We start from the raw sequence: 23404 nt of genomic DNA on the forward strand, positions 1-23404 counted from the left end.
CGCCTGGCTTAGAGCATTGTAGATTGCTCTTAGTTCCAGAATGTTTATGTGAAGAGACTTTTCCAGACTCGTCCATACTCCCTGGAAGTTTCTTCCTTGTGTGACTGCTCCCCAGCCTCTCAGGCTGGCGTCCGTGGTCACCAGGATCCAATCCTGAATGCCGAATCTGCGGCCTTCTAATAGGTGAGCCTTCTGCAACCACCACAGAAGTGACACCCTTGTCTTTGGTGACAGGGTTATTCGCAGGTGCATCTGCAGATGCGACCCTGACCATTTGTCCAACAGATCCCTTTGGAATATTCTTGCATGGAATCTGCCGAATGGAATTGCTTCGTAAGAAGCCACCATTTTTCCCAGGACTCTTGTGCATTGATGTACTGACACTTTTCCTGGTTTTAGGAGGTTCCTGACCAGATCGGATAACTCCTTGGCTTTTTCCTCTGGAAGGAAAACCTTTTTCTGAACCGTGTCCAGAATCATTCCTAGGAACAGCAGACGAGTTGTCGGGATTAAATGGGATTTTGGAATATTCAGAATCCACCCGTGTTGTCTTAGCACCTCTTGAGATAGTGCTAAAGCTGTCTCCAGCTGTTCTCTGGACCTTGCCCTTATTAGGAGATCGTCCAAGTATGGGATAACTAATACGCCTTTTCTTCGAAGAAGAATCATCATCTCGGCCATTACCTTGGTAAAGACCCGAGGCGCCGTGGACAATCCGAACGGCAGCGTCTGAAACTGATAGTGACAGTTTTGAACAATGAACCTGAGGTACCCCTGGTGTGCGGGGTAAATCGGAACGTGTAGATACGCATCCTTGATGTCCAAGGATACCATAAAGTCCCCTTCTTCCAGGTTCGCTATCACTGCTCTGAGTGACTCCATCTTGAACTTGAACTTTTTTATGTAGAGGTTCAAGGACTTCAGATTTAGAATAGGCCTTACCGAGCCATCCGGCTTCGGTACCACAAATAGAGTGGAATAATACCCCTTTCCTTGTTGTAATAGGGGTACTTTGACTATCACCTGCTGAGCGTACAGCTTGTGAATGGCTTCCAACACCCTCTCCCTTTCGGAAGAGACGGTTGGTAAGGCAGACTTCAGGAAACGATGAGGAGGATCCGTCTCTAATTCCAACCTGTACCCCTGAGATATTATCTGCAGGATCCAGGGGTCTACCTGCGAGTGAGCCCACTGCGCGCTGTAATTTTTGAGACGGCCCCCCACTGTCCCCGAGTCCGCTTGAGAGGCCCCAGCGTCATGCTGAGGTTTTTGCAGGAGCCGGGGAGGGCTTCTGTTCCTGGGAAGGAGCTGCCTGTTGGTGTCTCTTCCCTCTTCCTCTGCCTCGTGGCAGGTACGACAAGCCCTTTGCTCTCTTATTTTTGTAGGAGCGAAAAGGCTGCGGTTGAAAGGTCGGTGCCTTTCTCTGTTGGGGAGTGACTTGAGGTAAAAAAGTGGATTTCCCGGCAGTAGCCGTGGCCACCAAGTCTGATAGACCAACTCCAAATAACTCCTCCCCTTTATACGGCAAAACCTCCATGTGACGTTTTGAATCCGCATCGCCTGTCCACTGTCGTGTCCATAAGGCTCTTCTGGCTGAAATGGACATAGCACTCACCCGAGATGCCAGTGTGCAAATATCCCTCTGTGCATCACGCATATAGATAAATGCATCCTTTATTTGTTCTAACGACAGTAAAACATTGTCCCTATCTAGGGTATCAATATTTTCAATCAGGGATTCTGACCAAACTACTCCAGCACTGCACATCCAGGCAGTTGCTATAGCTGGTCGTAGTATAACACCTGCATGTGTGTATATATTCTTTTGAATAACTTCCATCTTTCTATCTGATGGATCCTTAAGTGCGGCCGTCTCAGGAGAGGGTAACGCCACTTGTTTGGATAAGCGTGTGAGCGCCTTGTCCACCTTAGGGGGTGTTTCCCAGCGCGCCCTAACCTCTGGCGGGAAAGGGTATAATGCCAATAACTTTTTTGAAATTATCAACTTTTTATCAGGAGCAACCCACGCTTCATCACACACGTCATTTAATTCTTCTGATTCAGGAAAAACTGTTTGTAGTTTTTTCACACCATACATAATACCCTGTTTTACGGTATCTGTAGTATCAGCTAAATGTAACGTCTCCTTCATTGCCAAAATCATATAACGTGTGGCCCTACTGGAAAATACGTTTGAATTTCTACCGTCGTCACTGGAATCAGTGCCCGTGTCTGGGTCTGTGTCGACCGACTGAGGCAAAGGGCGTTTTACAGCCCCTGACGGTGTTTGAGGCGCCTGGACAGGCATTAATTGATTGTCCGGCCGCCTCATGTCCTCAACTGACTGTTTAAGGGAAGATAAACCATCACGTAATTCCACAAATAAAGGCATCCATTCTGGTGTCGACCCCCTGGGGGGTGACATCTGCATATTTGGCAATTGCTCCGCCTCCACACCAATATCGTCCTCATACATGTCGACACCACGTACCGACACACACCGCAAACTCACAGGGAATGCTCTAATGAAGACAGGACCCACTAGCCCTTTTGGGGAGACAGAGGGAGAGTCTGCCAGCACACACCACAAAGCGCTATATATACAAGGGATATCCTTATATTAAGTGCTCCCTTATAGCTGCTTTAATATATATATATATAGCCATTAATGTGCCCCCCCTCTCTGTTTTACCCTGTTTCTGTAGTGCAGTGCAGGGGAGAGACCTGGGAGCCGTTCTGACCAGCGGAGCTGTGACAGAAAATGGCGCCGTGTGCTGAGGAGATAGGCCCCGCCCCTTTTTCGGCGGGTTCTTCTCCCGCTATTTTTCCAGTCAGGCAGGGGTTAAATATCTCCATATAGCCCCTATGGGCTATATGTGAGGTATTTTTAGCCTTGTATAAGGTTTATATTTGCCTCTCAGAGCGCCCCCCCCCAGCGCTCTGCACCCTCAGTGACTGCCCAGTGAAGTGTGCTGAGAGGAAAATGGCGCACAGCTGCAGTGCTGTGCGCTACCTTATGAAGACTGAGGAGTCTTCAGCCGCCGGTTTCCGGACCTCTTCACGCTTCAGCATCTGCAAGGGGGTCGGCGGCGCGGCTCCGGGACCGGACTCCACGGCTGGGCCTGTGTTCGATCCCTCTGGAGCTAATGGTGTCCAGTAGCCAAGCAGCAAATCCACTCTGCATGCAGGTGAGTTTACTACTTTCCCCCTAAGTCCCACGTTGCAGTGATCCTGTTGCCAGCAGGACTCACTGTAAAGAAAAAAAACCTAAACTAAACTTTCTCTAAGCAGCTCTTTAGGAGAGCCACCTAGATTGCACCCTTCTCGTTCGGGCACAAAATCTAACTGGAGTCTGGGGGAGGGTCATGGGGGGAGGAGCCAGTGCACACCACCTGACCTAGTAAAGCTTTACTTTTTTGTGCCCTGTCTCCTGCGGAGCCGCTGTTCCCCATGGTCCTTTCAGGAACCCCAGCATCCACTTAGGACGATAGAGAAATTATAATTGTATCTGTTTTAAGATCATTTAAAAAAACAATCCAGATGAGACATGTCAGGACAATGCATATTACTGGCATCACCTGCACAGGAGGTAATCAGAGTGTATGAAAATGGCCTGCTTTCATCTTTCTACTATCTTGTCAGTGTACGTTCTATGGGGATGATTCAGACCCGATCATAGATGTGCTAGATTTTGTACATCTACGATAAGTTTCTCTGTCATGCGGGGGGACGCCCAGCACAGGACTAGTCCGTCCCTCATGGCAGGCCCTATTCCCCCCCCCCCCCTCCCCGCGCATGGGTGCTAAAGCATCGCATGGCGGCATGTCTTCATGCAGCCGCTGCAGGCCGCCCCCGCGACGGTCTGGACATGCCTGCGTTGGGGGGAAATATTCCCTGCTGATCAGAATGCATAAACGCACAAAAAGCGCATCCGCTCTGTACCAGGCCCAAAATGATACGGTCATTCCTCCTTTAGTCATATGAAGGTATGAAGGCACTGAGCCTATGCTACAGCAGAGTACATTTAAAAGAGGATGTGGTCAGCATCTCGATGGTCTGGATGCCAGCGGTTATGTGGCCGACGCTGGAATCCCGGCGCCGGAATGGTGATCTCCGGCATCGCAAAGGTAAGTATTGGGGTGAGGGTTAGTGCAGTGCCGTAACTAGACATTTTAGCGCTGTGTGCAAGAAACAGCACCGTCGCCCCCCCCTTCACTAATTTAAAACAGGGCCAGTGCGCAGTAGGTGCACAACAAAAATATAGGGGCATTGCTTCTACGGGATGAGGCGTGACCACAAAATAATACCATTTCAAATTACGCTGCACAGTAGTCTCCATTACTCAAATTATGCCGCACAGTAATGCCACTTACACACATTACGCCAGGAAGAGCCCGTCACACTTTACACCAGGTAGAACCCCTTTTACGCATTACGCTAGGTAGAGCCCCTGTCACACATTATGCCAGGCAGAGCCATTTTACACATTGCGCCAGGTAGAGCCCCCTTTTACACATTGCACCAGGTAGAGCCCCTATCACACATTACGCCAGTTAGAGAAATATAAAATAACATTCTTGTTTTAAACATCACTCACCACCCCAAGTTGTCACTGACGGCAGGTGGGGTAAAAAGGTCACCAGAGGTCTGACTCCGGACTCGCTGGGCTGCTGCTCCTACACTGTGAGCTGGAATGCCTTCTCCTCAAACCCCCATGTTATCATGTCTCTCCCTGAAGACACTGCAGGGAGGCGGAGCGTCCGATCCGGGAGAAAGGTGGCGCTGTTATACAGAAGGAGGAAGGAGAGGGTGTTATACAGTGGGAGAGACGAGGAAGAGGGTGTTATACATACAGAGGGCAAGAATAGGAAGGAGAGTGTTATACAGAGGGAGAGAAGAGGAAGGAGAAAGTGTTATACAGAGAGATATATGAGAAAGAAGAGTGTTATACAGAGAGATATAAGAGAAAAAGAAGAGTGTTATACAGAGGAAGCGAGGAGGAAGGAGAGATTGTTATACAGAGAGATATACGAGAAAGAAGAGTGTTATACAGAGGAAGCGAGGAGGAAGGAGAGATTGTTATACAGGGAGATATACGAGAAAGAAGAGTGTTATACAGAGTAAGCGAGGAGGAAGGAGAGATTGTTATACAGAGAGATATACGAGAAAGAAGAGTGTTATACAGAGGAAGCGAGGAGGAAGGAGAGATTGTTATACAGAGAGATATACGAGAAAGAAGAGTGTTATACAGAGGAAGCGAGGAGGAAGGAGAGATTGTTATACAGAGAGATATACGAGAAAGAAGAGTGTTTTACAGAGGAAGCGAGGAGGAAGGAGAGATTGTTATACAGGGAGATATACGAGAAAGAAGAGTGTTTTATAGAGGAAGCGAGGAGGAAGGAGAGATTGTTATACAGAGAGATATACGAGAAAGAAGAGTGTTTTACAGAGGAAGCGAGGAGGAAGGAGAGATTGTTATACAGGGAGATATACGAGAAAGAAGAGTGTTATACAGAGTAAGCGAGGAGGAAGGAGAGATTGTTATACAGAGAGATATACGAGAAAGAAGAGTGTTATACAGAGGAAGCGAGGAGGAAGGAGAGATTGTTATACAGAGGGAGAGAAGAGGAAGGAGAGATTGTTATTCAGAGAGATAAACGAGGAAGAGTGTTATACGGAGGAAGGAGGGGGTGTTATACAGAGGGGTGCACTGTGAGCTGGAATGCCTTCTCCTCAAACCCCCATGTTATCATGTCTCTCCCTGAAGACACTGCAGGAAGGCGGAGCGTCCGATCCGGGGGAAAGGTGGCGCTGTTATACAGAAGGAGGAAGGAGAGGGTGTTATACAGTGGGAGAGACGAGGAAGATCGTGTTATACAGAGGGCAAGAATAGGAAGGAGAGTGTTATACAGAGGGAGAAAAGAGGAAGGAGAAAGTGTTATACAGAGAGATATACGAGAAAGAAGAGTGTTATACAGCGTAAGCGAGGAGGAAGGAGAGATTGTTATACAGAGGGAGAGAAGAGGAAGGAGAGATTGTTATTCAGAGAGATATACGAGGAAGAGTGTTATACGGAGGAAGCGAGGAGGAAGGAGAGGGTGTTATACAGAGGGAACGGGGAAAAAGTTATACAGATGGAGCGAGGAGGAAGGAGAGGGTGTTATACAGAGGGAACGAGGAAAAAGAGAGTTATACAGAAAGAGCGAAGCGGAAGGATAGGGTGCTATACAGAGGTAGAGAGAAGGAAGGAGAGGGTGTTATACAGAGGGAGCGAGGAGGAAGGAGAGGGTGTTATACAGAGGGAGAGATAAGATAGGGAAGAGTGTTATACAGGGGGAGAGATAAGGTGGGGGAGAGTATTATATGGCGGGAGAGATAAGATTGGGAGTGTGTTATACAGGAGAGAGATAAGATAGCGGAGAGTGTTATACAGGGTGAGAGAGAATGTAGGGGAGAGTGTAATATAGGGTGAGAGATAAGATAGGAGAGAGTATTATACAGGGGGGAGATAAAATAGGGGAGAGTGTTATACGCTGTGCTGAGCGGGGGGAGAGATGTGTGCTGAGCGGTTCACTCAGCACACATCTCTCCCCACATCTGCCCGTGAATACGGGCCTTTACACTGGGTGAGAGATGAGGTAGAGGAGTGTGTTACACAGGGTGAGAGATGAGGTAGGGGAGAGTGTTACACAGGGTGAGAGATGAGGTAGGGGAGAGTGTTACACACGGGGGAGATAAGGTAGGGGAGAGTGTTACACAGGGTGAGAGATGAGGTAGGGGAGAGTGTTATACAGGGGGAGATATAAGGTAGGGGGGAGTGTTACACAGGGGGCGAGATAAGGTAGGGGGGAGTGTTACACAGGGGGAGAGATAAGATAGGGGGAGTGTTAGACGGTGGGTGGGGGGAGATAAGGTAGGGGAGAGTGTTACACGGGGTGAGATAAGGTAGGGGAGAGTGTTACACAGGGGGAGAGATAAGGTAGGAGAGAGTGTTATACAGGGGTAGAGATAAGGTAGGGGAGAGTGTTACACGGGGGGAGATAAGGTAGGGGAGAGTGTTATACAGAAGAGAGATAAGATAGGGGGGAGTGTTACACAGGTGAAGAGATAAGGTAGGGGAGAGTGTTACACAGGGGGAGAGATAATGTAGGGGAGAGTGTTATATAGGGGGAGAGATAAAATAGGGGGGAGTGTTACACAGGGGAAGAGATAAGGTAGGGGAGAGTGTTACACAGGGGGAGAGATAAGGTAGGGGAGAGTGTTATACAGGGGGAGAGATAAGGTAGGGGAGAGTGTTATACAGGAGAGAGATAAGGTAGGGGGAGAGTGTTACACAGGGGGAGAGATAAGATAGGGGGAGTGTTACACAGGGGGGGAGATAAGGTAGGAGAGTGTTATACAGGGGGAAAGATAAAGTAGGAGTGTTACGCAGGGGGAGAGATAAGGTAGGAGAGTGTCACATGGGGAGAGATAAGGTAGGAGAGTGTCACACAGGGGGAGAGATAAGGTAGGAGAGTGTCACACGGGGAGAGATAAGGTAGGAGTGTCACATGGGGAGAGATAAGGTAGGAGAGGGTCATACAGGGGGAGAGATAAGGTAGGAGAGTGTCATACAGGGGGAGAGACAAGGGAGGGGAGGGTTATACAGGGGGAGAGTTAAGGTAGGAGACGGTTATACCGGGGAGAGATAAGGTGGGGGAGAGATCAGGTAGGGGAGAGTGTTACATAGAGGTAGAGATGAAGGAGAGAGCTTTACAGAGGGATATGAGGAAGAGAGTGACAGACTTACACACTCCCTGTCACCTGTACTGCACCGGAGTGGACATTCTTCTGTCTCTTCCTTCTGCCCGAGCTTGGCTCCGCCCCCTGACAGCCTGAGAGCTCAGCTCCCAGCAGCGAAGGCTGTCTCTGTGTTCCTTCTTCTGCAGTGTCGGGCGGCAGCGCGGGGGCAGCATCACACGGCCGGACCCACTCTCTCTAACTGTGATGAAACAGGAAATAAACGACAGCTTCCAGTACCAGCAGCCCTTCCTGCCAGGAGCTTCCAGCAGCAAGGGCTGCTGGGAGGGTAGATGCTAGAATCAAGTGGGCTAAGGGACCTTTTCCGTAAGGGGGAGGAGTTACGACGCTTATTTCCAGTTTCTTCACTAGTACGGATCTGCAGAGCGGGGGCGGGTGGGCGACTCCTGGGTCCTGGCAGATTCATTCTTATTGAGAATGGGTGGTGCTGCCAGATGGTGCACCCACAGTGCATATGCGCTGTGGGCAAGGCACCATTGGCACACACCTAGTTACGGCGCTGGGTTAGTGGTAGGGCCTGGGGGTTTTAGGGTTAAGTAGTAGAGGGGAGTGTTAGCCGTAGCCCCCCCCTCTTGAGTTTTAGCCCTAGCCGCTACCCCCTGTGACTTAGCCGTAGCTGCCACCTCCACTATCTTAGCCCTAGCCGCCACCCCATGTGGGTTAGGAATAGGGGAGGGGTAAATTAATTACCCTGTCCCCTGTCGGTATTGTAAAAGTCAGGATTCCGCACCAGCATTTCAATTACACCCTTTTAAACAGCGTATTAAACAAATGGACAGATGTATCAGGTCTTAGGCACACGCTTTGAAATGACAATTGGAAGCTGATTGGGTGCTTTGGACAACTGCTTCATTTATCTCTCTCCAAGGATTGTGACATCTCCCCTAAATGCAATACTATTACAATGAACAATGTCTATTTTGAGTATGACCATGGCCCTCATTCCGAGTTGATCGCTCGCTAGCTGCTTTTAGCAGCAGTGCACATGCTAGGCCTCTGCCCTCTGGGAGTGTATCTTAGCTTAGCAGAAGTGCGAACGAAAGGTTAGCAGAACCGCGTAAAAATTTTCATGCAGTTTCTGAGCAGCTCGAAACTTACTCCTAACTTGCGATCACTGCAGACAGTTTAGTTCCTGGTTTGATGTCACAAACACGCCATGCGTTCGGCCAGCCACTCCCCCGTTTCTTCAGCCACTCCTGCGTTTTTATCAGGCACGCCTGCGTTTTTCAGCCCGCTCCCTGAAAACGGCCAGGTACCACCCAGAAACACCCACTTCCTGTCAATCACTCACCGATCAACACAGCGACTGAAAAGCGTTGCTCGACCTTGTGTAAAACTACATAGTTTTGTGTGAAAGTACTTCGCGTATGCGTACTGTGGCCCATACGCATGCGCAGAAGTGCCGTTTTTTCAACTAAACGCCGTGCTGCGAACGAAAGCAGCTAGCGATCAACTCGGAATGAGGGCCAATAACAGAACTGAGTAGGAAGGTGCAACTGATACAGGGCCCCATTTATCGAGTTTCCATGCTGGAAACTCGTTTTAAGTGGTAAATGGGACCAATTTCTTTTTACCAAGGCTAATAGCGCTGCTAACTAGCAGCGATATTAGCCTTTCATTTTCCCTATACTGGTGCACAGAAAAGTCTATTTATGAACGAGTGCTATTTATGAAATAGCGCTCGCTTCCCTATACTGGCCTTGTCTGCTCCAAGCAGATGTTATGGGCACCGCTGCAGCGGAGTCCGTCAGCGCTCCGGCTCCCCCCTCCCGTAGCAATCCCGGCATGCATCACAGCAGCCGGGTTGCTATAGCGACAGGGCTCCGCTGCAGTGTTGTCCATCCTGCGCTCCGGCTCCCCCCTCCCGCAGCAATCCCGGCATGCATCACAACAGCCGGGTTGCTATAGAAATCACTACCGCGCATGCGCGGTAGGAGGCTGATCCGGGGGGCACACATCATTCGCCAGCACTGATGTAAGGTAAACATCAGCACTGACGTGGCAAATACCGCTTTCGCTCGCGGTGGCATATGCTCTTCTTAAATAGAAGAGCACGATGCCACTATAGCACGGCGAGTGAAAACGGTATTTACCGATTCACATAGTGCTGCATGATAAATGGGGGCCACAGTTCAGTATTAGTCAGCTGGATACACACTGGGTTATCACTCACAATGGGCAAGGGGGAGCTGTACCAAACCTAGAGAGATAAAGTGAAGTTGGTCATAACATCCATAATTTTCTCTCACTTTATACACCGTGCAAGATCAGGGGCATAGGGAGGGTGGAACAAGTGGAGCTTGAGCTCCAGGGACCGCTGGGGACAGAAGGCGCCGCCTCACTTCACAGCTGAGAGCCGGGATCTCGGGCAGGGGTAGTAGGAGATGACTAGAAAAGAGGGAAGGGGTGGCCACCACACTGCCTGCATGTTCCATGTCACTGATTGCACAGTGTAGAGAGTCCAGTGCAGTGCAGTATGTTGTTAGGGGAGAGGGGAGGTTTGGAGGCTTGTCAGAAGAACTTTCCTGGCTATCAGGGATCTGCATTCACTGATCTGGAACATGCAGGCAGTGTGGTGGCCACCCTTTCCCTTTCCTCCTACCCATGGAGGTCCAGCCTGTCAATCACATAGAAGCTCCGCCCCTCCAGGCTGGAACGAGGAGCTGCACTGCTGCTGCCCTCTTGGTGAGAATTACTGTGTGTATACTGTGTGTTTATGACCATGTGGGAACTGTTATTTCTCTGACGTCCTAGTGGATGCTGGGAACTCCGTAAGGACCATGGGGAATAGCGGCTCCGCAGGAGACTGGGCACAACTAAAGAAAGCTTTAGGACTACCTGGTGTGCACTGGCTCCTCCCACTATGACCCTCCTCCAGACCTCTGTTAGAATTTTGTGCCCGGCTGAGCTGGATGCACACTAGGGGCTCTCCTGAGCTCCTAGAAAAAGAAAGTATATGTTAGGTTTTTTATTTTCAGTGAGATCTGCTGGCAACAGACTCACTGCTACGAGGGACTTAGGGGAGAGAAGCGAACCTACCTGCTTGCAGCTAGCTTGGGCTTCTTAGGCTACTGGACACCATTAGCTCCAGAGGGATCGAACACTGGGCCCGTCCATGATCGTCCGGTCCCGGAGCCGCGCCGCCGTCCCCCTTGCAGAGCCAGAAGCAAGAAGATCTTCTTCAAAATCGGCGGCTGAAGACTCCTTTCTTCATTAAGGTAGCGCACAGCACTGCAGCTGTGCGCCATTGCTCCCTGTGCACACCACACACTCCGGTCACTATGGGTGCAGGGCGCTGGGGGGGGGCGCCCTGGGCAGCAATTTGAGTACCTTACAGGTGGCAAACACACATAATATAGCCTACTAGGCTATATATGTGTAAAATACCCCTGCCACATTAATTTAATAAAAGCAGGAGAAGTCCGCCGGAAAAGGGGCGGGGCTATCTCCCTCAGCACACTGGCGCCATGTTCTTCACGGTGCAGCTGGAAGACAGCTCCCCAGGCTCTCCCCTGCAGTTGTCAGGCTCAAAGGGTTAAAAAGAGAGGGGGGGCACTAAATTTAGGCGCAAAATTGTGTATCATAGCAGCTATAAGGGAAAAATCACTGTGAATCCCTGCATTATATAGCGCTCTGGTGTGTGCTGGCATACTCTCTCTCTGTCTCCCCAAAGGACTTTGTGGGGTCCTGTCCTCAGTCAGAGCATTCCCTGTGTGTGTGCGGTGTGTCGGTACGGCTGTGTCGACATGTTTGATGAGGAAGGTTACGTGGAGGCGGAGCGGATGCCGATAAATGTGATGTCGCCCCCTGTGGGGCCGACACCAGAGTGGATGGATAGGTGGAAGGTATTAACCGACAGTGTCAACTCCTTACATAAAAGGCTGGATGACGTAACAGCTGTGGGACAGCCGGCTTCTCAGCCCGTGCCTGCCCAGGCGTCTCAAAGGCCATCAGGGGCTCAAAAACGCCCGCTACCTCAGATGGCAGACACAAATGTCGACACGGAGTCTGACTCCAGTGTCGACGAGGTTGAGACATATACACAATCCACTAGAACATCCGTTACATGATCTCGGCAATAAAAAATGTGTTACACATTTCTGACATTAACCCAAGTACCACTAAAAAGGGGTTTTATATGTGGGGAGAAAAAGCAGCCAGTGTTTTGTTCCCCCATCAGATGAGTGAATGAAGTGTGTGAAGAAGCGTGGGTTCCCCCGATAAGAAACTGGTAATTTCTAAAAAGTTACTGATGGCGTACCCTTTCCCGCCAGAGGATAGGTCACGTGGGGAGATATCCCCTAGGGTGGATAAGGCGCTTACACGTTTGTCAAAAAAGGTGGCACTGCTGTCTCAGGATACGGCCACCTTGAAGGAGCCTGCTGATAAAAAGCAGGAGGCTATCCTGAAGTCTGTATATACACACTCAGGTACTATACTGAGACCTGCAATTGCCTCAGCATGGAGGTGTAGTGCTGCTGCAGCGTGGTCTGTTACCCTGTTAGACAGGGATACTATTTTGCTAACCATAGAGCATATTAAAGACGTTGTCTTATATATGAGGGATGCACAGAGGGATATTTGCCGGCTGGCATCCAGAATTAATGCAATATCCATTCTGCCAGGAGGGTATTAGGGACCCGGCAGTGGACAGGTGATGCTGATTTTAAAAGGCACATGGAGATTCTGCCTTATAAGGGTGAGGAATTGTTTGGGGATGGTCTCTGGGACCTCGTATCCACAGCAACAGCTGGGAAGAAATTTTTTTTACCTCAGATTCCCTCACAGCCTAAGAAAGCACCGTATTATCAGGTACAGTCCTTTCGGCTTCAGAAAAGCAAGCGGGTCAAAGGCGCTTCCTTTCTGCACAGAGACAAGGGAAGAGGGAAAAAGCAGCACCAGACAGCCAGTTCCCGGGATTAAAAATCTTCCCCCGCTTTCTCTGAGTCCACCTCATGACGCTGGGGCTCCACAGGTGGAGCCAGGTGCGGTGGCGGCGCGTCTCGGGAACTTCAGCGACCAGTGGGCTCGCTCACAGGTGGATCCCTGGGTTCTGCAAGTAGTATCACAGGGATACAAGCTGGAGTTCGAGGCGACTCCCCCTCGCCGTTACCTCAAATCAGCCTTGCCTGCTGCCCTCGGAGAAAGGGAGGTAGTACTGGCGGCAATTCACAAGCTGTACTTCCAGCAGGTGAAATCAAGGTACCCCTCCTTCAACAAGGCCGGGGTTACTATTCCACAATAGTGGTACCGAAACCAGACGGTTCGGTGAGACCCATTCTAAAATTGAAATCCTTGAACACTTATATACGAAGGTTCAAGTTCAAAATGGAATCGCTCAGGGCGGTTATTGCAAGCCTGGACGAAGGGGATTACAGGGTATCACTGGACATCAAGGATGCTTACCTGCATGTCCCCATTTACCCTCCTCACCAGGAGTACCTCAAAATTGTGGTACAGGACTGTCATTACCAATACCCGGCACCGAGGGTATTTACCAAGGCCAAAAATGATGATACTCCTTCGAAATAAAGGGAGTTATAATTATCCCGTACTTGGACGATCTCCTTATAAAGGCGAGGTCCAGGGAGCAGTTGTTGGTCGGAGTAGCACTATCTCGGGAAGTGCTACAACAGCACGGCTGGATTCTGAATATTCCAAAGTCGCAGCTGGTTCCTACGACGCGTCTACTGTTCCTGGGTATGGTTCTGGACACAGAACAGGAAAAGGTGTTTCTCCCGGAGGAGGAGGCCAAGGAGTTGTCATCTCTAGTCAGAGACCTCCTAAAACAAATACAGGTGTCGGTGCATCAATGCACGCGAGTCCTGGGAAAGATGGTAGCTTCTTACGAAGAAATTCCATTCGGCAGGTTCCATGCAAGGATCTTCCAGTGGGATCTGTTGGACAAGTGGTCCGTGTAGCATCGTCAGATGCATCGGCTGATAACCCTGTCTCCAAGGGCCAGGGTGTCGCTGTTGTGGTGGCTGCAGAGTGCTCATCTTCTAGAGGGCCGCAGATTCGGCATACAGGACGGGGTCCTGGTGACCACGGATGTCAGCCTTCGAGGCTGGGGTGCAGTCACACAGGGAAGAAACTTCCAAGGACAATGGTCGAGTCAGGAGACTTCCCTGTACATAAATATTCTGGGACTAAGGGCCATTTACAAGGCCCTAAGTCAGGCAAGACCCCTGCTTCAACACCAGCCGGTGCTGATCCAGTCAGACAACATCACGGCGGTCGCCCATGTAAACCGACAGGGCGGCACAAGAAGCAGGATGGCGATGGCAGAAGCCACAAGGATTCTCCGTTGGGCGGAGAATCACGTGTTAGCACTGTCAGCAGTGTTCATTCCGGGAGTGGACAACTGGGAAGCAGACTTCCTCAGCAGGCACGACCTCTACCCGGGAGAGTGGGGACTTCATCCAGAAGTCTTCCAAATGATTGTACACCAGTGGGAAAGGCCACAGGTGGACATGATGGCGTCCCGCCTCAACAAAAAGCTAAAAAGATATTGCGCCAGGTCAAGGGACCCTCAGGCGATCGCTGTGGACGCTCTGGTAACACCGTGGGTGTACCAGTCGGTGTATGTGTTCCCTCCTCTGTCTCTCATACCCAAGGTACTGAGAATAATAAGAAAGAGAGGAGTAAGAACTATACTCGTGGTTCCGGATTGGCCAAGAAGATCTTGGTACCCAGAACTTCAAGAAATGATCTCAGAGGACCCATGGCGTCTGCCGCTCAGACAGGACCTGCTGTAGCAGGGACCCTGTCTGTTCCAAGACTTACCGCGGCTGCGTTTGACGGCATGGCGGTTGAACACCGGATCCTAAAGGAAAAAGGCATTCCGGAGGAAGTCATTCCTACGCTGATTAAGGCGAGGAAAGATGTGACCGCAAAACATTATCACCGTATTTGGCGAAAATATGTTGCTTGGTGTGAGGCCAGAAAGGCCCCAACGGAGGAATTTCAACTGGGTCGATTTCTGCACTTCCTACAGTCAGGAGTGACTATGGGCCTAAAATTGGGTTCTATTAAGGTCCAGATTTCGGCTCTGTCCATTTTCTTCCAAAAAGAACTGGCTTCCCTGCCTGAAGTTCAGACTTTTGTTAAGGGAGTGCTGCATATTCAGCCCCCGTTTGTGCCTCCAGTGGCACCGTAGGATCTCAACGTGGTGTTGGATTTCCTGAAGTCGCATTGGTTTGAGCCACTTAAAACCGTGGAGCTAAAATACCTCACGTGGAAAGTGGTCATGCTGTTGGCCTTGGCGTCAGCCAGGCGTGTATCAGAATTGGCGGCTTTGTCATGCAAAAGCCCTTATCTGATTTTTCATATGGATAGGGCGGAATTGAGGACGCGTTCCCAATTCCTTCCTAAGGTGGTATCAGCTTTTCATGTGAACCAACCTATTGTGGTGCCTGCGGCTACTCGGGACTTGGAGGACTCCAAGTTGCTGGACGTAGTCAGGGCCCTGAAAATATATGTTCCAGGACGGCTGGAGTCAGAAAAACTGACTCGCTATTTATCCTGTATGCACCCAACAAGCTGGGTGCTCCTGCTTCTAAGCAGACTATTGCTCGCTGGATCTGTAGCACGATTCAACTTGCACATTCTGCGACTGGACTGCCGCATCCTAAATCTGTAAAAGCCCATTCCACGAGGAAAGTGGGCTCTTCTTGGGCGGCTGCCCGAGGGGTCTCGGCTTTACAACTTTGCCGAGCTGCTACTTGGTCGGGTTCAAACACTTTTGCAAGATTCTGCAAGTTTGATAACCTGGCTAAGGAGGACCTTGAGATTGCTCATTCGGTGCTGCAGAGTCATCCGCACTCTCCCGCCCGTTTGGGAGCTTTGGTATAATCCCCATGGTCCTTACGGAGTTCCCAGCATCCACTAGGACGTCAGAGAAAATAAGATTTTACTCACCGGTAAATCTATTTCTCGTAGTCCGTAGTGGATGCTGGGCGCCCATCCCAAGTGCGGATTGTCTGCAAAACTTGTATATAGTTATTGCTTAACTAAAGGGTAATTGTTATGAGCCATCTGTTGGTGAGGCTCAGTTGTTATTCATACTGTTAACTGGGTATAGCATCACGAGTTATACGGTGTGATTGGTGTGGCTGGTATGAGTCTTACCCGGGATTCAAAATCCTTCCTTATTGTGTCAGCTCTTCCGGGCACAGTATCCTAACTGAGGTCTGGAGGAGGGTCATAGTGGGAGGAGCCAGTGCACACCAGGTAGTCCTAAAGCTTTCTTTAGTTGTGCCCAGTCTCCTGCGGAGCCGCTATTCCCCATGGTCCTTACGGAGTTCCCAGCATCCACTACGGACTACGAGAAATAGATTTACTGGTGAGTAAAATCTTATTTTTAGATGCTATAGTACAGCGTGTGTGTCATGGATCGAGAGCTGCAGTTTATTGTTTTCTGAAGACTGGATTCTTCTTGGACAAGGGAAGGCTACCAAGCACCGGTAAGGACTAGGTGAGTTTGTACAGTATAGTAGCGTGAGTGTGTAATAAAGGATTAAATCATTTGGTATGTGAGTCCTGTATTTTAAATATTGTATTTTATTTATAGTGGTAGTATAGTTGCCAGCCACCAACTACTGTACAGACATCCTGGCATTTGCGGTTCTCCATGTGGCAGGATACCGGGGCAGGCTTGCTGAAATCTGTAGTCTCACTGTAATGGATAATATGACTACTTATTATACACTATCAACTCCACATCCACCACCAACATGGGTTGTTGTTGCACATTTTGCATCTCAGATGCACATACAGAATGTGAACACAAAGCAGATACTTGTGATATGTGTCTAAGACGCAAACGTGTCTGGCGTGCTACAGGGATAGGCCTTTTTAAATTACCATTCTATGAAATCAATTGCTGTGAATATGGGACTATAGCCTGTGTAGCATCACAATCAGTTGCTGCAGTGGGTTATTTTGTTATGTTCAATGCTTAACATACAGCTGTTCAACTGGAGCATATAATAATAATTCTCAATATTTCAGTGCTTGTAGTAGCAGTTTAGCAGGCAGTGATACACGACTCTACAAGTGTCAGCATCTCCCTTTATTGAAAGCTGAAAGTGCGTCTTCAAATCATCGGCAGTACCCTGCTATACAGTATGTGTTTCGATTAGCATCATGTTGAGCAGGCCACTAGTGGCAATGTCTATAGTGATTACTGTAATACTACAGATGTGTCCTAAAACATTGTGGCTCATAGCGTACGATTTAGGCTTCCAAGTCGCGAGTTGTAAATAACATTATGGCGTGGGTTATGTCCCACGCCATGTAACACACTGTTTAACCGCTTGGTGGCGAATGCTCCACGTTAAGCCTACAGTGCTGAAAACAATGCTGTGGCAGTAGACAGTGATCTGTGAGAGGCTTGCCAATCACATCCTTCACTTTATAAAAAAAAAAAAAATCCCCTTATACAAAATACAATGCTACGCTGCCGCTCGTTCATGCTATTGATTTTGTCGTTCACGCTATTGATATTGAAAACTACAGTACTGAATACAATACTGTAGCAGTGGATGGAGATCCCTGAAAGGTGGACCAATCATGTATACAGATGTGTCCTCAAATATTGTTGCAGCGTACTGTGTAGTGGGCACCATGCAACTCGCGCCCGCTCTTTGCGTTATAAGTCCTGTTATAGGTTGCTTTATAAATGTAACGTCACATTATAATTGTAACGTGCATACTACTTTTTGTCCACCAGATGTCGCTTTTCCTAAACTGAACAGCACATCCCTAATTAGCCAACGGACCCTTCCTAGCACCGCCTACTGATTGACTGACATTTATTGTGACAATAAAGAACCATTAATCACTTCCCTTTATGTAAAAGAAATCCCCTTCTACAAAATACAATGCCACGCTGCCGCCCTGTTCACACTATTCATTCTGTACTAAGTTCTGGATTTTATTAACATAAACAGCTTTATTATCTCAGAAAGCATTCCAGGCTTTGTTGCTATCAAATGGATAGAAACATGTAATCCACTGTACCACTGGACTACTATCTAATTAATGTGAGTTCCAAATGGTCTCCATTTTTATGTCGCCATTCACATTATGCTGCATACTGTAGTACACAGGCCCTGGAAGAAACCGCACTCCACACACAGGTCACTTCACATATACACCAGGGGTGCTTACTCTTATCACAGATGGCTGTGGCATAACAAATACGGTCACCAGCTGCAATGCGTGCACCCTCAGGTTCGATCCCCAGTGGGGCGCACAATTATTATTTTTTTAATGTATTTACTTATTTTTTATTCAATAAAGTTATTTGGTGTGTTGCTTATTCCTTTTATATCTGAAAAAATTCTCTTCTACAGTATTCTATGCCACAGTATGCTCAGGCACTATTTACACTGTATATTGTTCACGGTCTAGGCAGCTCCCTAAACTACAGTATGCAACTCAATGCAAGCTTCTGCACCTCCTCCCATTGATCGCGCATTAGTATTCATTCCCACTGAGCACACTGTATGCCTGAGCTGTGATTGTTAATTATCACTAAACTGTACATTGCATCAATGCAATATATAGTTGTACACAGGGGGAATTCACAAATAGCTGTCCAACGAAGTGGTCCTTCTAGTTACCACATTTTTGGCTAGAAGGCCCTGACTGCGCAAGCACCGGAAGTGCTATGGGAAGGAGGCAACAACAGCCAAGAATTAGATTGCTGGGACAAGGGCCCAACAGGCACTAGTTTTTCTGCAGCATGCCAACCCCTCTGCAAGGAAAGTTCTAGCATTACACCAGCTATGTGGAAGAACTCTTGGGGAAGGGAGATGCTGCAGCTTACAGATTGTGGCCCTACCTTTTTAGGTATGGAAAGCCAGTGCACTACTAATGGTGGTATCACCTTGCAGGGAGTAGTGGGAGGATGTTCTTAGAGCAGGGGAGGGCAATTATTTCAGCTGAGGGGCCACTTGACACTTTCCTGTCAGTTTTCGAGGGCCGCACACAAAATAGCAGCTCCCCCACGTGCCAAAAATATAGGGACGTGGCTTCATGGGGAAGGGGTGTGGCCAAAAAATAATACAGATTCATTTTAGGCTGCACAATAGTCTCCATTATTCAAATTACGCCACACAGTAGCGCCACTTACACACATTACTCCAGGTAGAGCCCCTGTCACACATTACGCCAGGTAGAGCTCTCTTTTACACATTACAGCAGGTAGAGACCCCTTTTACACATTACGGAAGGTAGAGCCCCCTTTTACATATTACGGCAGGTAGAGTCCCCTTTTACACATTACGGAAGGTAGAGCCCCCTTTTACACATTACGGCAGGTAGAGTCCCCTTTTTACACATTAACATTTTATTTGGGATAATCATTGCACAGCAAGCAAATTATCCATTGTCTTATGGCCCCTGGGGAAAGGTGTGACACAGTGACAGAACACGGGGTGGGACACGGTGATGGAACACAGGGTATGACATGGTGACAGAACACGAGGGGGGGGGTGACAAGGTGACAGAACGCGGGGGGTGACACAGTGACAGAACATGGGAGGTGACATGGTAACAACACGGCGGGGTGACTTAGTGACAGAACACAGGGGGGTGACAGAACACGGGGGGTGTGACACGGTGACAGAACACGGGCGTGGTGACAGTGACAGAACACGGGGGGGTGACAGTGACAGAACACGGGGGGGGTGACAGTGACAGAACACGGGGGGTGACACAGTGACAGAACACGGGGGGGTGACACAGTGACAGAACACGGGGGGGTGACACAGTGACAGAACATGGGAGGTGACACGGTAACAACACGGTGGGGTGACTTAGTGACAGAACACGGGGGTGACACAGTGACAGAACACGGGGGGGGTGACACCGTGACAGAACATGGGGGGGCTGACTCAGTGCACGGGGGTGACACAGTAACAGAACTTGGGGGGGGTGTCACGTGACAGAACACGGGGGTGACAGGACACAGTAACAACACAGGGAGTGACTTAGTGACAGAACATGGGGGGTGACGCGGTGAAAGAATCCAGGGGGGGGTTTGGGGGGGTACAGCAAGCGTTAAAGATCTCCCCACTAACCTAAAAACAGTCTGACGCCATTGCCCGCACACACAAACATATACACACACACACACTCTCTCATACACACACACACTCTCTCATATATACACACACACACACAAATACACTTTCTTTTACACTTTCTTTCCCTCACTTTTTCCATTAACTTACTGATCTGTGTCTGGCTGGCAGTGGCAGAAAGGATGGATCTGTAGCAGTGGCTTTTGTAGCTCCGCCCCTTAAAGTCCCACGTAGCCCCACCCCCTCATCTCAGCATAGCTCCGCCCCCTTTTGTCTGATCGCTGCCTTTGTCAATGGGGACTCTGGAGGATGAGTGTGTCAGGCGCCGTGCAGCAGCAGCAGGGGAGACAGGCGCCGGCAGCTTGGAGTACTGCAGAGCAATGACAAGCAGCTCAGTCAGTCGGGCCGCTTGTCATTGCATGCTGGAAGCAGTGGGCCGGTCAGGATCGGTTTGCGGGCCGCATCCGGCCCGCGGGCCGTATTTTGCCCACCCCTATCTTAGAGGCTTCCTCCATCACTGGAGTACTGATGATTTTTTGCTCCTGTTTTGGGAAGAGTCTAGTGAACAGTAGACACTTCACATGGGAGAGGCATGGTGGAATTGAGCAGTGAGCAGCAGTACTGTGGCTGCAGGTTGCCCTCCTGTGCAGTGAATGCTCCAGGCAGTGCCTGGATCAGCCTTGGAAACCACAGGTGGGCTGCAGTCTTCTACCTGTGTGGCAGCAATTATTTTGTGGGGCACCTGATTGGACAAAGTCAGAGAAGGGGGTGGAGAGGCTTTTCTCCCATCAGGAGCCTTCTTGTGCTATCCTGAGATGGGAACTTGTTTTTTGAGAAGTGAAGCAGAAAGCAGAGATGATTTTACCACGGTAACCCCTTCTGTGAATAGGAGAAAGCAGGGAAAAGCCCTGCTATTACTGATAAAGGGCTTTTCACTACTACATGAAAAGACCCCATAGTTACTGTGAATGGATGCACCACACTGTCTGTGCCAAGTGATCACAGGTTTGGATTAAGTTTTCACAGGACCTGAGCCAATAGGGCAATACATTTTATAGTCAGTAACCGTCTGTTACTGGTTACACAACTGCGTAGTGGACTGGTATTTTGCTGCCACCAGCAGGTCCTACCACCAGCCCTTGAACCGCTGATTTCCACTCCTGTGCCACCGCACCATAGACATGTTGCTGCAACACCTCCTGGTTGGTGTTGGCTGGTTCCCCACTGGTCGCTCACCATGGACCACACCCTGCATAGTAGTTGGCAGAGGATAGATCTTGGAGATGTTGGACTCAACCCAGAACAGCTGGAGAACTGGACTGCATTTGTCACAAGATGAAAGGCAGACATCTTGAAGACAAGGTGTTTATTGCTCAAATAGTCTTAAAAAGTACTCTTCCTCTTTAAATTAGTGATGAGCGGGTTTGGTTTCTTGGAAACCGAACTCCCCCGAACTTCACCCTTTTTACACGGGTCCGAGGCATACCCGGATTCTCCCGTATGGCTTGGTTAACCCGAGCGCGCCAGAACGTAATCATCCCGCTGTCGGATTCTCGCGAGATTCGGATTGTATATAAGCAGCCGTGCGTCGCCGCCATTTTCACTCGTGCATTGGAAATGTTAGGGAGAGGACGTAGCTGGCGTCCTCTCTGTTTATTCATTGTTGAGTTGATGCAAATATTTGTGCTTGCTTATATCATTGTGGGGACTGGGGAGCAGCTTTATATTAATATAGGAGGAGTACAGTGCAGAGTTTTGCTGATCAGTGACCACCAGTTTTATCCATTCTCTGCCTGAAAAAAACACTCCATATCTGTGCTCAGTGTGCTGCATATATCTGTGCTCACACTGCTTAATTGTGGGGACTGGGGAGCAGCTGTATTATATAGCAGGAGTACAGTGCAGAGTTTTGCTGACAGTGACCACCAGTATACGTTGTCTGCCTGAAAAACACTCCATATCTGTGCTCAGTGTGCTGCTTTATTGTGGGGACTGGGGACCACCAATATAATATTATATAGGAGGAGTACAGTGCAGAGTTTTGCTGACCAGTGACCACCAGTATATAATATATAGCATTACGGTACAGTAGGCCACTGCTGTACCTACCTCTGTGTCGTCAAGTATACTATCCATCTAGATTCTATACCTGTGGTTCATTTCAGTTGTGCAGTTTGCTGACACAGTGACCACCAGTATATATAGCAGTACGGTACGGAAGGCCACTGCTGTACCTACCTCTGTGTCGTCAAGTATACTATCCATCTAGATTCTATACCTGTGGTGCATTTCAGTTGTGCAGTTTGCTGACACAGTGACCACCAGTATATATAGCAGTACGGTACGGAAGGCCACTGCTGTACCTACCTCTGTGTCGTCAAGTATACTATCCATCTAGATTCTATACCTGTGGTGCATTTCAGTTGTGCAGTTTGCTGACACAGTGACCACCAGTATATATAGCAGTACGGTACAGAAGGCCACTGCTGTACCTACCTCTGTGTCGTCAAGTATACTATCCATCTAGATTCTATACCTGTGGTGCATTTCGGTTGTGCAGTTTGCTGACACACTGACCACCAGTATATATAGCAGTACGGTACGGAAGGCCACTGCTGTACCGACCTCTGTGTCGTCAAGTATACTATCCATCTAGATTCTATACCTGTGGTGCATTTCAGTTGTGCAGTTTGCTGACACAGTGACCACCAGTATATATAGCAGTACGGTACGTAAGGCCACTGCTGTACCTACCTCTGTGTCGTCAAGTATACTATCCATCTAGATTCTATACCTGTGGTGCATTTCAGTTGTGCAGTTTGCTGACACAGTGACCACCAGTATATATAGCAGTACGGTACGGAAGGCCACTGCTATACCGACCTCTGTGTCGTTAAGTATACTATCCATCTAGATTCTATACCTGTGGTGCATTTCAGTTGTGCAGTTTGCTGACACAGTGACCAGTATATATAGCAGTACGGTACGGAAGGCCACTGCTGTACCTACCTCTGTGTCGTCAAGTATACTATCCATCTACATTCTATACCTGTGGTGCGACCTTGGTGCGCCTCTTTTTTTCTTTGCATCATGTGCTGTTTGGGGACTATTTTTTTGAAGTGCCATCCTGCCTGACACTGCAGTGCCACTCCTAGATGGGCCAGGTGTTTGTGTCGGCCACTTGGGTCGCTTAGCTTAGTCACACAGCACCCTCATTGCGCCTCTTTTTTTCTTTGCATCATGTGCTGTTTGGGGACTATTTTTTTGAAGTGCCATCCTGCCTGACACTGCAGTGCCACTCCTAGATGGGCCAGGTGTTTGTGTCAGCCACTTGTGTCGCTTAGCTTAGCCATCCAGCGACCTCGGTGCAAATTTTAGGACTAAAAATAATATTGTGAGGTGTGAGGTGTTCAGAATAGACTGGAAATTAGTGTAAATTATGGTTATTGAGGTTAATAATACTATGGGATCAAAATGACCCCCAAATTCTATAATTTGAGCTGTTTTTTAGG

At 49.0% G+C, this 23404-nt stretch overlaps 2 long non-coding RNA genes across 3 annotated transcripts in view; one reads left to right on the forward strand and one right to left on the reverse strand.

The window, feature by feature from the left end:
- Window positions 1–8056, reverse strand: part of LOC134956751 (uncharacterized) — a 33244-nt gene extending 25188 nt beyond the window's left edge. For both annotated transcript variants that reach the window (XR_010186147.1, XR_010186148.1), the window contains exons 1-2: window positions 7790–8056; window positions 4598–4782 (exon numbers count right to left, since the gene is read on the reverse strand). This is a non-coding gene — a long non-coding RNA (uncharacterized LOC134956751). The remainder of the gene's footprint in view (window positions 1–4597; window positions 4783–7789) is intronic.
- A 2351-nt stretch (window positions 8057–10407) lies between these two features.
- The window catches only part of LOC134956752 (uncharacterized), a 196351-nt gene continuing 183354 nt past the window's right edge, over window positions 10408–23404 (forward strand). The window contains exons 1-2 of the long non-coding RNA XR_010186149.1: window positions 10408–10485; window positions 16167–16276. This is a non-coding gene — a long non-coding RNA (uncharacterized LOC134956752). The remainder of the gene's footprint in view (window positions 10486–16166; window positions 16277–23404) is intronic.

The sequence above is a fragment of the Pseudophryne corroboree genome, chromosome 9 (assembly GCF_028390025.1).
Source record: "Pseudophryne corroboree isolate aPseCor3 chromosome 9, aPseCor3.hap2, whole genome shotgun sequence".
Lineage (NCBI taxonomy): Eukaryota > Metazoa > Chordata > Amphibia > Anura > Myobatrachidae > Pseudophryne > Pseudophryne corroboree.